Consider the following 15,594-nt stretch of genomic DNA (forward strand, 5'->3'; position numbering starts at 1 on the left):
TTGTACGACTTTGTAAGATTGCTTTAATTTGTACGACTTTGTAAGATTGCTTTAATTTGTACGACTTTGTAAGATTGCTTTAATTTGTACGACTTTGTAAGATTGCTTTAATTTGTACGACTTTTTAAGATTGCTTTAATTTGTACGACTTTTTAAGATTGCTTTAATTTGTACGACTTTGTAAGATTGCTTTAATTTGTACGACTTTGTAAGATTGCTTTAATTTGTACGACTTTGTAAGATTGCTTTAATTTGTACTACTTTGTAAGATTGCTTTAATTTGTACGACTTTGTAAGATTGCTTTAATTTGTACGACTTTGTAAGATTGCTTTAATTTGTACGACTTTGTAAGATTGCTTTAATTTGTACGACTTTGTAAGATTGCTTTAATTTGTACGACTTTGTAAGATTGCTTTAATTTGTACGACTTTGTAAGATTGCTTTCCTGCGCAGTAAATATCACGTTAAAAAAGAACATTATTACATGCATATTAATGGCTGAAACCCGAGTCAATGACTCCCAATCTTGGCCTCAAAACTGAGGGACCCAGAATATTCAGGAATTTTGCCAATAGGTCTTTAGTACTTGAGTTACGGTGTTTATTCTTGGGCATTCGATGCCTTTTACAGAATCTATAAAAAGTAGAAACATACAAACAAGAATCAGTGAGTGAGTCGGGAGTCGAGTTGTCAGTAATCAGAAGAATCGAGAAATATGAATAGTTGAGTGAAGTCTCTTTGGAATACTGGTCTGCTGGGTGTTCTATAAGAGTGTATCGTACTGTTATGGTAGTTTAGTACCAATTTACTTCTTGTATACTACTAATTGCAGCTGCTTCTCTATAGTATATTTAGATTGTCTTTTACTACTATATATTTAGGTTTTCGTGAAGAATAAATTGCCTTCATCTTTTACAGAACCTATTTGATTTTTCATAGTATATGTAATAAACGAATTCTGTTTCCTCCCACCCCCGTAATAATGTACAGCATTTTGATTGGTAATCAAAATGGCGAAAATGGTTCATTTGTTTTGCCTTGGTACTATGCAAGATTTTTATTTCAAGGTATCTCTAGAAAATGGAGAGCGTATGAAGGGGAGGGGATTTCACTAATTTTCCTACAGAGAATGTACAATGAAATAATGTTTATAAGATTTATTTTTTAAAAAAAAGGTGATATTAGGGAGCAGGCAACCATGAGTGATATATCTAGGGGTCTTGAGCATTTAAATAAAATTAAAATCCTATTAAACGACAAGATTTTGGGGTTTGGGTTTTTTATTTATTTGCAAGGATGGAATATTTGCAGAAATGAAACTATTTAATGTATTTGAAAGTTTAAAAAAGAAAAAGATTGCTTATCTGACATATTTTCTGAATTTTAACAGTATTTTATGGTAAATAATAAAAGCGTCATAAAAAGAACCCCGGGAATAATCCAGCAGCTTAATCTGTATCGTCTCAAAGTTTATTTTAAAGCGATGGGAACCGACTAAGACGCCTAGACAGTTTTCAAAACTACATTATATACCTTGTTACACGCTACTAAACAATTTGTTTCGTTTCATGTTGGTAAAGATGGAATTTTTTTATCGATTTTTCACTCATTTTTATATGTTAGTTTTCTAAAATTTCTTGCTGTCATAGATTTCCGATTGCAATTTAATATTTTAATATTTTCAGAAATGTATAAACAATTTATTTAATTGATCCAATACGAGAAGAGATAGCTATTAATGACTTAGAGAAAATTTTTTATGATATTTCCTAATATTTATAATTCTGAATTTTGAATTTTGTTAAACACTAAAAAGGAGAAAATAATAATAATAATAATAAAAAATACGGTGTCACAAAATAGAAAACATTTTTTTAAATCAAAAATATGGATACTATAACAAAATCGTTAAAGCAAGAGCCACGTAAATTAAAGAAACTTAGCCATATTGCTCATAAAAAGAAAAAAATCATTAAAAATTTAAATAAATTTTAAATGTATTTAAAATTTTTATTTATTCAAAATAATTCTACAGTGCTTGACGGTTTTGTGATTTTGTTTTATACTCCAGATTTCTCATGATCCAAAATTATTTTTTACTTTAAACATTACTTTATATTATATCAGATATCAAATTTTTCTATTAAATAAATTTGGTATCAAGTCAAAATTTTTAAAAAACAAGCCAATGTCCTGAGATCAACAATAATTTGGGTCTTGAGGGACAAAAAAATTGGTTATGATGCAAGTGAAGAACATAATAAAAATCTTAGCGTCATTGAATTACAATCAGCTAACTAAGCCAGCAATTTTTCTCATAAAAGGGATAGATAATTTTGGAATAGGAACCCCTGTTGTGATATGGGGTAACCATGACGATAAGGATTTCGGTTGGCATGGCAACCGCATCCCGTACATCATCTTTTGTATCACGCGCTCCGATGCGGATCTGATTAATCTAGCAGCAGGGAACTTAGATTACGAGATACGGTTTCTTTCCTTTTTTTTCTCATCCTTTTGTGCTGCTTATTTAGAATTTCCATGATTTTTTTTTTTTGAGGAGGGGGAAGGGATAAGGATTGAGATTTCTGTCAGGAAAGAGGATGCTTCAAATAAATAGCATCTTATTTTTCTCCAACTTATTAAGAGATGAATAAAGTGCCAGAGTTTTACAAAAAGTTCCTCCTCAACTGAAAGAAGCATTTAGTGACATGGATTATATCCATGATTTGGAGAACTTGCCAGTTATTTGTAGATAGAAAAAGACAAATTCTTATAAGATCAAGAAAGGGTGGGATTTTCCTTCGGCAGTTTTAGCAATAAAAGTCATTGCTAAAAACGATTTTATTTTAGAAAACAGATACTGAGTAAAGAAACAACCACTGCCAAGGAATCATTCTATTTGCGCCCCTTAGAAGACATTGGATTGCAAGCATACTTTAAATATGCTTAAGTAGTATAATCGTTTTCTTTTATTAAAATAGATGGATATTCATTATATTGGCAACAATTAATTTTTTTTACTAATTTAGAATCGTTTTTTAAAGAATGTAAATGACGAATACGATAAATAAGCAATAATTTGTTTTAGGACGGCAAAGGAGAGTTGCATGTTAAGCAATAGACAAGCTTGTATGTTAATACACACTAGTCAGCAATCTTTATATAAATTTTAAGAATAAGTTATGTTTATTAAAAAATCTTTTTATATAGAAGCGTATGTTCCCAAAATAATTAAAGACCCCTGGAAAGCTAATTAATTCTTTAAAGGGTCATTTTTTCTAGTCATGGTATATTAAAATATTTTTGGATTGAGATTAGCTCAAGAAAAATTACAAATTAAACTTGCTAGATAAATTTAATTTGGTTAATTACTAAATAACAATTCAAGACACACCATTTTGTGCGACAGAATGAACTGAAGCCTCTAGGATCTTGTCTTATTCAGATCTTGTCTCGTGAGAACTTATGCCCGTATACATAACTTCATAGAAAGACTGATGCATTTGGTGGGAAGCATACTTTCCATGGAAATAGAAAGGGTTAAGCAACATATCATAGTATAAACAGATTTTTTTTTTTTGGAGGGTTTCTTACATGAATACTTCTTCATTGTAAAGTCAATGTGCGCAATTGTTTTGAGAGAACGTCTGAAAACTTACGAGCAACAAAGCAACGTGAAGACAACGATACTTTAGTACCAATGTTTGGGCGGGTTTTGTGGGAGAATTTTTGCTTGGTTAACACTCCCTCCACAGCCGGTGAATATTTTTGGAGGAAATTATACGATAAACTTTGCTTTTAGACTCAGACAAAAATAATTTACTATTTCTGGAGAGATCAGTAGAGAAATAAATAGAGTGTAAACAGATTTTTCTTTATTTTTTCGCGTGATTGGAGCTTTAATATCAAAGTATTATGTAGTGAGTATGCTTAACTAGTAATATAGGTGTAAAAAGGGTAATATGGTGCATAGTGATATTCCAGCATCAGAATTTGAACTGGTTTTGTTGAAATTTGATTATTCAGTCCCTACCAGCAATCACAACTGTCGAATTTGTTTTGGTAAAAGATGGTAGGCTAGGTTTTTGATTGTGCGAAATTAATTTAGAACTTCTAGAAAGATCGCCGTGATAATTAAGCAACAAACAGAAGTAGAAATAGATTTTTTAGATACAAGTATGAAGGGTTTTTTATTGCGAACGCACTGGGCGGTAAGTATGCATAAATCTCTCATGAGGATATTTGGAAAACTATGAGATATAAGGCAATATAGAGATTAATAATATTTCAGCTTCAGTGTTTGGTTTGCTTTTGTGGGGGATAGTTTATTTGATCTACATTTATCGATCATAGTTGGAGGAAAATGGATGGCTTAGTGATTTTGTAATGCCATATCGTCTTTTGTAGTGGATGAATGTTATTTGTATAACCAATGCTCCTATGTAAATAATAATTCGTTTGTGCACACCTGACGTTTCTTGGAAAGTTTTTAGTTGAACTTTCATTTCAACTTCTGATTTCCAGATATCTAAATCCCTTCAAGGATTGTAAATCATTTAGGTGGAAATGAAAATGTTCCTGAATATACTGCAGATGAAAAACAAAAACAATAGTTCACTAGTGTTAGCTTTAAAATTGATATTCTTGAATTTATGATTTTATAGCAAATTAGAAAGCACATATATTAGCTATATAGAATACAAAACCAAAGGGAGTTGTTTCACCAAAATTTTCTCAGATACTGTCTTCCAAAAAAGTTTTTTCATGCCAGAGAACCTCTTGCATGGCAGTGGAGTACAGTAGTTACGAAAAATTAACCTTTGGCGCGAATTTAGCATATTTACTGAATCTACCGTGTCATCCTTGGCGAGTTATTTGGCGATTAAACCCTGCCATGCGATTAATAGTATCCAAAAATAGTATTTGTGTTTTAGATACGTTTTTCTCAACCGAATGAAACAAAGATTCGACACAAAATTGCACTTGTAGTCATAAAATCCCATACCCAATTTGATAGATTTAAGTTATTATGTTTCTGAATTATCGAATTTACATGTTCCTGAAAGTACAGACCGACAGACATTCAACTCTTAATCGGATTTGGCTTAAAATTGGGTGGGTTCTACTCTATGGATGTTAAATCTGTGTACCGAATTATATCTATTTTATCTATCTCTTCTTTTAGTAATTTTCGTGTTAACTTATATTCGAACAGCCTCCAGACGGACTTCCTCCGAACAGATCTAATTCAAAATTTGATACAATTCGGCAAATTTGTTGTAAAGGCCATATACTAATTTTCAACTGTCTTGCACAAAGCATTTTATCTTTGTAACAGACAGACGGCCGGCCATTTTCTAAAGATGTCTTTTTCGAAGTCAGGGAAGTTTAAAACGTGGACATCAAATCTCGAGTTCGAATTCTTTTGACGATTACTATACTTTCTTTATACTACGTATACGAGAAAATGAAAATTCATTTTGAGGCTGTAATCAATATGCAGTTAAATGTATGGCTCGTTTAGTGATTATTATACAATACTTCTTTGTAGTATTAATGTAAAGTATAATGAACTCTATATATATTATTACTTTATATTATTGTGTATCATATGTAATATAAAGTACAATGGAGATTAATATTAGAAATGAAAAGGAATCTCTATTTCTCTTGCTAAAACTATGCCCGGTAGCAACATTGAAATCGCATCTAATTTGAAAATTTTACAAATTTCAATTTGTTACAATGCATATTTGTAGGTCTAATCAAATGTTTTTGAAACATCAAAATTAATTCATGATAACGAATGCTCATTAAAATGGATCTCTATTTCCCTTTCTAAAATTACGACTAACAGTAACATTAAAATCGCATCTAATTTGAATTTCAATTTGTTACAATGCATATTTGCAGGTGTAATCAAATGTTACAAATTTCATTTTGTTACAATGCATATTTGCAGGTGTAATCAAATGTTACAAATTTCATTTTGTTACAATGCATATTTGCAGGTGTAATCAAATGTTACAAATTTCATTTTGTTACAATGCATATTTGTAGGTAAACTCAAATGTTCCTGAAACATCAACATCAAAATTAATTCATGACCAAGAATGCTCATTATTTCTCATTGAAACACTTTATAATAACAAAGTTAAAAACTATAAAATAAACAAATATGCCAAAGAAACAGGAACAGGATGCTCAAAATTTAATTTTTTTGATGCTACTCTCCTAAGAAATCCTTTTCTAAACTGCTACCCAAAACATTTTCTAAACTGCTACCCAAAACATTTTCTAAACTGCTACCCAAATCATTTTCTAAACTGCTACCCAAAACATTTTCTAAACTGCTACCCAAAACATTTTCTAAACTGCTACCCAAAACATTTTCTAAACTGCTACCCAAAACATTTTCTAAACTGCTACCCAAATCATTTTCTAAACTGCTACCCAAATCATTTTCTAAACTGCTACCCAAATCATTTTCTAAACTGATACCTAAAACATTTTCTAAACTGTTACCCAAATCATTTTCTGAAACACTCCTAGATAATTCTTCCTTCCTTCCTTCAAAATCGTTTCCTAATTGTTCTTTTGTACAGCGGCAGAGATCAATAATGGACCAAACATTTCTTCAAGGAAGATGAATAGCCCCATGGAAGACGGATGATGAAGCCTCTGACTGATCAGGGAATTGCTTGATCAGATAATTGATTATGGTACCTGTGTTGGGTAGGATGACTAAGAACGGGCTACTTTGCGATACAATGTATCGCATCCTGATTGCTCGTTTATTCATTTACCAATCCATTCTAAATTTATGAATGCGGTAAGTGAAATACACGATTATTTCTTAAGATTTAAATTTCTGTAGAGAAATAAATAATTCCTATTCTTTTTCAAATAATTTGGAAGGATTTGTGGCTCATTTACATTACTTTTTTTTTTATCTTCGCTCGATTAGTGACAAATCTGTCAATTTGCTTTCCTATTATATCATGTAGGAACACAATTGTAAAGGTGGTATTATCATCGGCATCACTTTGATTAAGATCCTGTATGTGCAGGGACAGTGGCCGGACCTAGAAAGAAGCCACCTGAATTTCGGCACCAGAGAACAAACCAAAGTTAATAACCAGCGGGTGTAATCTTTCCAAAACTTCCTCGCATACTCTTTAATAAAAACATAGCACACCTTACATAGCATTGACGTACAAGAGTTACGAAATATTAACCTCTAGCGTTTTTCAAAGATATTTTTAAGAATCAACTCAGGATTTTATTTTTTAAATTAATTTTTGCTTCATTTTAATTAATCTAATTTATAATAGAATTTTAAAAAATTAAATCCGAGGTGCACAATCCCCCTTTTCAAAGTATATGTACACCAAATTTGGAAGCTCTAGGTCAAATGATCAGTTTTATGACGCATCAAGCGTATTCATATACATTCTTCGTTATTATTAATTAATATTATGGAAAATAAACAGAAAAGATGGTTTAATTGTTAATCAATTTATTTTTATTTGCATATTTCTCTTAATTAAACTGGAGTATTTTTAACTTGATTTATTTCTTATTTGCAACGATGGACTTTTGTGAACGAATTTTCACTCACTTCTTATTTATTCGAATTTTGAAATCTCATGCACTTCTGTATTTTCAATGACAATACACTCACTATTTTAATGTTTTTAGAAAATTATTAATTTATCTCTAAATTAAATTTTGATTAAAGACAAATAGCATTACCTGATAGCTAGTCTGAAATAAAAGGGATCCAAGCTATACATATGTGTAAATCAAAGACTAAAAAGTAGAAAATAATTAAAATAAAAAATCCCTTTCTTGAAAATTAATATGTGTATTAAAATCATTTTATAATGGAATATTTGAATAAACATTCAACAATAATTAATTTTTCAGCTGCAACCCTAATTTTTTTTTTATAATTTTAATTTCCTCCATTTTTTTTGTTTGTTTTTAAATGTGCATTGCAGTATACTTCTGTGCGATTTTTTTCATATACAGATAAAATAAAACTTAATTTGACAAATTATTTATAAAAATAACATATTTTTAGAGATATAATTAATTAAATGTTTAACTATTCAGGATTAATTCAAAATTCAAAGAAAAAATATAAGCATTGCATAGAATAAATTTGTAGCAAAGAAATGAAAGTTATAATTCTTTCTCATTTCAAATGCTGAAATCTGAAAAAGCTACTGAAATATAATTATATCATTAACCGATCACAAATATTTCACGACTTAGCAATTTATAGATACCGTGATTTACACTCTTTTGGTCATTCCGTTTTCTCTTGATAAACTGAACCTGATTAGTAATTCCGGTGCATTTGTGATAAATACATGTGTTCGTTTAAGATAAGATGAAATCAGAATAAAGCGCCTTTTGTTGTTTTCTACCAATAATCTAAAAATACGTGTAAATTAAGGGTTCTAAGTGGATATGACCTCGTGCATGTCAAATATGTCACTGACCTTCTTCGAATATACACCATTCTTATACCAGATACGCTGGATCGCACTTTTGAGTTATTAAGTGTCGGTTGACAGAAAAAAAAAACAGAGGGACATTTCCCAAATATTTAGAAAGCATTTTTTTTTTCCATAAAAACTAAAGCTGCAGGCTTTTCCAAAGGAGGCATATCAAATTTCAAAATAATAAATTTGATATAAAATCAATTTCAAAATTAGTCAACAAAATAAAATTGTAATCAATGGAATGCACCATTCACTATGCCACAAGGCGTCTATCGATCAATGCAGACGATAATATATTTGGCTTTCAAAGACAGTATAAGTGATTAGACTACGTTAGCTGTTAAATTAATTTCTAGGGGAATTTATTATTTTTATTTTTTATATTTATACAGTTTTACTTTCTCGTATATATAGAAAAAATATTTTAATCCTCAAATTCGAAATCAAAATTTTGATGGATTTCTTCGTCTATGGATCTCGGAGTTCGGAAAAAACAATTATGTCTGTCTGTGAACAAAATAACTTAAAAGCGCTTTGAGCGATGTAAAAGAAATTTGGGATATGGAAATAACACCAAATTTTGAATGAAAACCATTAAGAAAAAGTCCGTTTGTTTGAATGAATACAAGCAAACTAGATGCTATGAAACATAAACAGATTGAAAAATAATGGTTATGTAGATTTAGCATCTAAAATGCAGATTTTCCTCAAATTTGTTACCAAATCTATCAGAAAGTTGCCCGTTAAAATTTTGTACAGTGTCTCACAAAAGTGATGGGACACTTGTGCTTTACAAAAGGAAACTAATAAAATAAATAAATAAACATGTACAAAAGTTTTTTGGGTGTGTTTCATATTTAAAGTTAGTAACAATTATTACATAACATACATTTTGTCAAAATATTAAAATATTAATTTAATAAAAATACAATTGTTTAGAACGGAGCAAAAAATGCCTCACATAAGTGATGGGACACTTAATTTTCCATCAAATATTTATCCAAAAATTTTACTTTTTAAAAGGTTTTAATATTTTGTTGGATTTCCTTTTACTTTTAAAGCTTGATTTAATCTTCTTGGGATGGATTCGACTCATTTTTTTGTGATTTCTGGAGTGAATTTACCCCATTCTTCTTGAAGCACCGATTTTAATTGTTGTTTTGAAGGAATGGTGTGTTTGCGAATTCTTGATTCCAATTCTTGCCAAATATTCTCTATGGGATTTAAGTCTGGAGATTGTGGTGGTGTTTTTATTATTTCAGGACAGTTATATTTTATTATTTTATTATTCAGGACAGCCAGAGTCTAACGTTCAAAGCAGTGTGCTTGGGGTCATTGTCCTGGTAGAATTTAAAATCGTTATGAAGGTTCAATTTTCGTGCTGAAGATTTCAAATTTTGCTTTAAAATGTGAATATATTTGTATTGATCCATTATACTGTCAATAAAAACTAGATTACCAACTCCAGCGGACGACATACACCACCATACCATAACTCCTCCTCCACCATGTTTTACTGTTGGCACCAAGTTTTGTTTGCGAAATTCTTTCCTGGGTTTTCTCCACACCAAGATTCTACCATTAGAACCAAATATATTAAATTTACTCAAATCGGCAAATATAACTTTATTCCAGTAATCAGAATTTTTATTTATGTTGGATTTTGGGAAAGCTAGTCTGAGTTTTCTATTCTTTTCACTTACGAAGAATTTTTTCCTGGCTACTCTACCGTGATATCCAGCAGATCGAATTACTCTTCTAATAGTCTCAAGATTAACAATTATTCCATATAATGCTTGCAAATCAGCAGAAACTTTAGGAGCACTCTTTCTTGGATTTTTTTTTTTTAATATTTCGAACGATAATTCGTTTTATTCTATTGGATAGCTTTGATGGTCGGCCAGGTCTTCTTTTATCCTGAATAATATGATTCTTTTTATATCGTTTAATGATATTGAAAACTGTTGAATGACTCAAGTTAACTATTTCAGCAGTTTTTCTAATAGATTTTCCACGTTCAATATGCAAATTAATAACTAATTTTCAAATTTCAGGCGAAGTTTCTTTTCGTTTAGCATTCATGGCTGCACAGAGCTAAAAAACACAAAAATTCCAAAACAAACTAGAGATAAATACTGCAGACGATTTTATAAATTATTGCCAATTGCTTTTGAGTAAAAATAAAACCACCAAAAATATTTTTATGGCTTATTTCAGACGATTTTTGTTGTATATCTAATGGTGTCCCATCACTTATGTGAGCTATTTTTTGCTCCGTTCTAAACAATTGTATTTTTATTAAATTAATATTTTAATATTTTAACAAAATGTATGTTATGTAATAATTGTTACTAAATTTAAGTATGAAACACATCCACAAAAAATTTGTACATGTTTTTTTAATTTATTTTATTACAGTTTCCTTTTGTAAAGCACAAGTGTCCCATCACTTTTGTGAGACACTGTATGTGATTTTATGACAAAAGTTGATGTTTTATGTCAATTTTAGTTTTTATCCGTTAAAACAAGGCATGCAAATTACATATTTGATTTTTGGATTCTTGTGTATTAACCGCAAGCCAAGGATTAACCATGCCAGACATTCGCCGTCTTAAAAAAGGTGCACAATTTCATATAGGGAAGATAGATGATACTTTTGCTAAAGAGCATACGAGAAAGTTTTAAGGAGACCACTATTGATCGTTTTTTTTTCTTATATAATTTTGTAAATAATTATCTGTTTTTATCATTGGTAAAATACACCATTTTCCCTGTAGAATGTGTTTTTTTTATAAAATCAATAGAATATTAGAGGCATTAAATCATAATTGTCTCTTCATTTATTACCTTTTCATTTATTTTTTTAAATATAAATAAGTTAAAATAATTTGGAATATATTAACTAGTCAAAAATGACCGTGGATTCTACTAAGAATAAATTCGGAATGCTGTTACGTTGATGGAAGTTATTATCTGGATGAAATTTAATATAAAAAAAAGTCGCAGGCTATTTTTGTTTTTGTTTTTGCAAATAAATACAATGAAGTTAATTCCCGTAATGAAACTCTGCCATGTATAACTAAACATAATTTAAAGCTGTGTAACCACGTTATTTTACTGACGATTCTTATTTAAATTGGCTTCATTTATTTAGATAAACGATTTGTTTAGGGTAAATCCTTTGTTAAAGTAATAGGTTTACAAAAATTGGTGTCTTATACTTTAATTGGAAATCATACTTTAAAAACTTATTTTTAACGGATTTTCCATTTTATAATATGCTATTAAAGAGAATAAACATGATATATAGACAGCTTTCATGAGGGAGTATTCATATAGTATTTAGGACGAATTTTTCAGTTAATATTTCAATCATAAAACCATAAAGGCAAACCAGAAATCGGGGTATTAAATAGTAAAAAGTTTACACTTATTTTGTATAGTAATATCCAAAATTGTAATTTTTTGAGAGATGTACGTTTTTTAAAGCTGGAAAGCATATATTTAATTGGAAATCCTAGTTTAAAAAATTATTTGTAATGCAATTTCCATTTCATAATACGCTATTAAAGATAGTACAACACATGATCTCCAACTTTTATGGATGCGTATTCATATATTTAGGGTGAATTTTCTAAGTCAGTCTTTCATTTAGAAATTCATAAAGATAACTAAAGCTTATGGGAGTAAATTGTAAAAAGTTTACACTTATTTTGTGCATTAATGTCCAAAACTTTAGAGACTTCTTAAGAGATGAATATTTTTTAATACTGAATGTTTAAATAAGTTTTACTGACTTCAACATAAAAAAAATGAAATATTTGCACTACAAGGGAAATAATGAGGCGAGAACAACAATTATGGCAAAAATTATATGGAAATTAATATAGTGCTATTTCCTCAATGTTTAGTTGGGTACACTTTATTTTTTCTATTGAGGTATCTAATACGTATAGCTCTTTTCTTTCCTAAGATATATTATGAGATAATTTTAGCTTCACTTAGCTTTACAGGATTTGACGAATTTCTTCGATTTAGATTACTCCGAATCCAAAAGACAAATTATTGAAATTTTGTCTGTCTGTCTATGAAATGTGGTAAATCAAATATTTTGATCTAGACAAATGAAATTTCTCTTGGGTGATCTTTACATAAAATATGTAGATTTCTATTAATTATTGAACGAAAACCATTCAAGGGAAGTTTGTTTGTCTGTCTAAAAATGAATAATGAAATCTCATTCGCTTTATTACGATTTTTTGCAAAATTTACCTTGCAACTATTTATATTGCCTTCTTGTGTACGAGTCACCGTTTGACTTTGAAAAAGAGGTACCTGTTGGACTTTAAAAAAATATTCTCCGCAGTTAACTGGATAAATTGATATATAATATATTATTTTGTGTAAAATACCCCATTTTTTACAAGCAGAGAAATCTCAAAAATACTGAATTTCAAAAAGTTACCACAATTTTGGTTACAACTGTAGTTAAATCGATAGGAAACCAAGATGAACCTTGACCTTCAAGAATTCTTCCATGATAAGGTTTGTTTTGTATCTCGCTTAGAGTGAAATGATTCGAATACGGCTTCTGATATTTTAACTCTTTTCGTTAAACAATTCGTAACAAAATTTAACTGGTATTCACAAATTAGGTGGAAAGACCACATTTTAAATTTATATTCTTAGCTTGTAGTTTCATGTTTGCAAAAATAAATTTTTGTAATTGATTTTGCACTTCTTCATTTACTGGATTATTGATATTTTGTAAACCTATTTGCTCTTAATGATTATATTTTAAGATTTCAGATTTTAATTATTATTTAATCGATTAAGTTAATTAGATTTCAGGAATGATATACGAGCTGCACTGAATTGTCATGATATTTTACATAGCAATGAATGCGAAAAAAATATTTAGAATTCCAGAGTATTTATGATAATGAAATGCAAATCGGAAATAAAAGATTACAATGTGTAAAATAATTAAAATAAAAACAGAAGAATGTATTAATGAATATTAATAATTTTGTTAGCTGCCTTTGGTGACCCGGTGTGCGTATAACACTTAAATACTTAATCCGCAGGTGATTATGTTGAATTTTTTTGTTTGCAAAAATATCATGTATTCAATATTCTTGAACAGTTTCTTAATTTGATTCTTTGGCAAGTTGCATTGATTTTCATATTTCCATAATACACTTTTTTTAATCCTGTTTTATATGCTTTTTGTAAAAATAATTTCTCTATATGTTTCACATTTAATATGCAATCTGTTGATTTAGATATATTTGACAATTGTTTCAATGCTTCATAATTTGAAGAAAATTTTAGATTTCATACTATTTATTGATCGGAGATGAATATTTAAAGATTGAATTGAAAAATATCCTATTTATTAAATCAGTAGTAAGGCGATATATTCATTAGATTATCTGCAAGATTATGAGCAGATCATTTGAAAAAAATTCTAAATTAAAAAGTTTTTGCTTTATAACTTTTTTTAGACAAAACACTCCCTATATTCCCCCTCCATATTTTTAAAAAAATATTTCGGCTTTAATTGTTATATTTTTATTTCACAAGTATTTTTTATCAATTTATTTTATCTAAAAATTCAATATTTTATAGATTTGGTCAGAACCCAAAAAAAGTCCCCAAGCCACAAAAACTACACTGATTTTGCCACTTTCTACTTCTTAGGAAAATTAATAATATCTAGATATGTCATTATTAGTACCCTGTTCTCAGCCACCGTTTAAAATATTATTTCATTGAAGCTTTCTGTGCGAAAATAAAAACTTTAATAGCGTTTACCGTTCACAACAACTGAATAAAATAGCTATTACATCGATTTCGATTATTTTTATTGTATACGAAAGCTCATCCCCCCCTAAACAGCGTCATCAAGAATCATTCTATCACCTCCATTTCCATTTTCGAAAAGTACAGAAAAATAGAACTTAGTGTCAGCAACCTCTAAAAACTGGGGCAATTTCGCTATTTTCCAAGTAAAAATTATCAATCAATTATCATATCTTTTCTATGGTCTCTTAAGGCGGCTAGTATTATTAATTAATTTACTTTATCGATTAACTTTGATAACATGCTTAATTATACAGAAAAAAACAGTAAAATTAATTGGTTACAAAAATTGGCGAAATTGATACAGTTGTTGAGACTGGAGGCTCTGTATTATTTTACACAATCTCTCGAAAATGGAGGCGAAGAGGATTGACTACTCTATATTAGGTATCTAGGATTCATAAATTTTCATACGAAACAATAAGTTTCGAAATACGTTCATTAGTTGCAGATGAGTAGTTCTTATCGCGGATATTCTCCCATAAAAATGTAGAGCAAAATAATATTTTTATAATTTTTTTCAAAAATTTATATTAAAAAGATGTGTATCAAAATAAATTCTGTAAATCATAAGGATCTAAAAAGCAATATAATATATAAGATAAGCTATAATTGATGTAATAAAAAGAAAATTCCTAATCCTTTATCAACAATTAAAATACTTTAAGAAGATGATTAAAATTCCAATTTACTTAGAGAGTTTTCCTCAGCTTCTCAAACTTTTAAGATTTTGTTTTCATGTTCATATTTTTGTGATCCCCCACCCCAAAGGAAAAAAAAAACTGTATTCTACATTTTATTATATTAATAAAAATATTTTTAAAAACTCTTATTTTTATTATTGGTTTCAAGAAGTTACAAAATAGTGAATTATATGTCATCTTGTTTAAATTATTTGCCTTCAACCTTGCTTTACTTTCAACCATATGTAAATATTCATCTGATAATTGTAACCATTTATATATCTCTCTCCCTTTGTGTGTATATAAATCAAATTTAAATCCTAATTAATTTCCTAATTTTTATCTCAATTTAGCTCGTATTAACTATATTCCAAAATGTTCTCTTATTTCATGATCGAATTCCCACTTTTATTTAATTGATTCTACACTCTTTCTATAAAATTGCTGGTCTCAGCATTTTCTTTCCCACTCTCCGAGTGAAGGGATAAAAAACTCCATAATGCTTGCAATATTCTTTGAAAGATAAAGA

General features: G+C 29.1%; 1 protein-coding gene across 2 annotated transcripts in view; it reads right to left on the reverse strand.

Moving 5' to 3' along the window:
• The window catches only part of LOC129988901 (tumor protein p53-inducible protein 11-like), an 83,896-nt gene that overhangs the window by 56,041 nt on the left and 12,261 nt on the right, over positions 1-15,594 (reverse strand). The window lies entirely within an intron of this gene.

This window comes from Argiope bruennichi, chromosome 10, assembly GCF_947563725.1.
Source record: "Argiope bruennichi chromosome 10, qqArgBrue1.1, whole genome shotgun sequence".
NCBI lineage: Eukaryota > Metazoa > Arthropoda > Arachnida > Araneae > Araneidae > Argiope > Argiope bruennichi.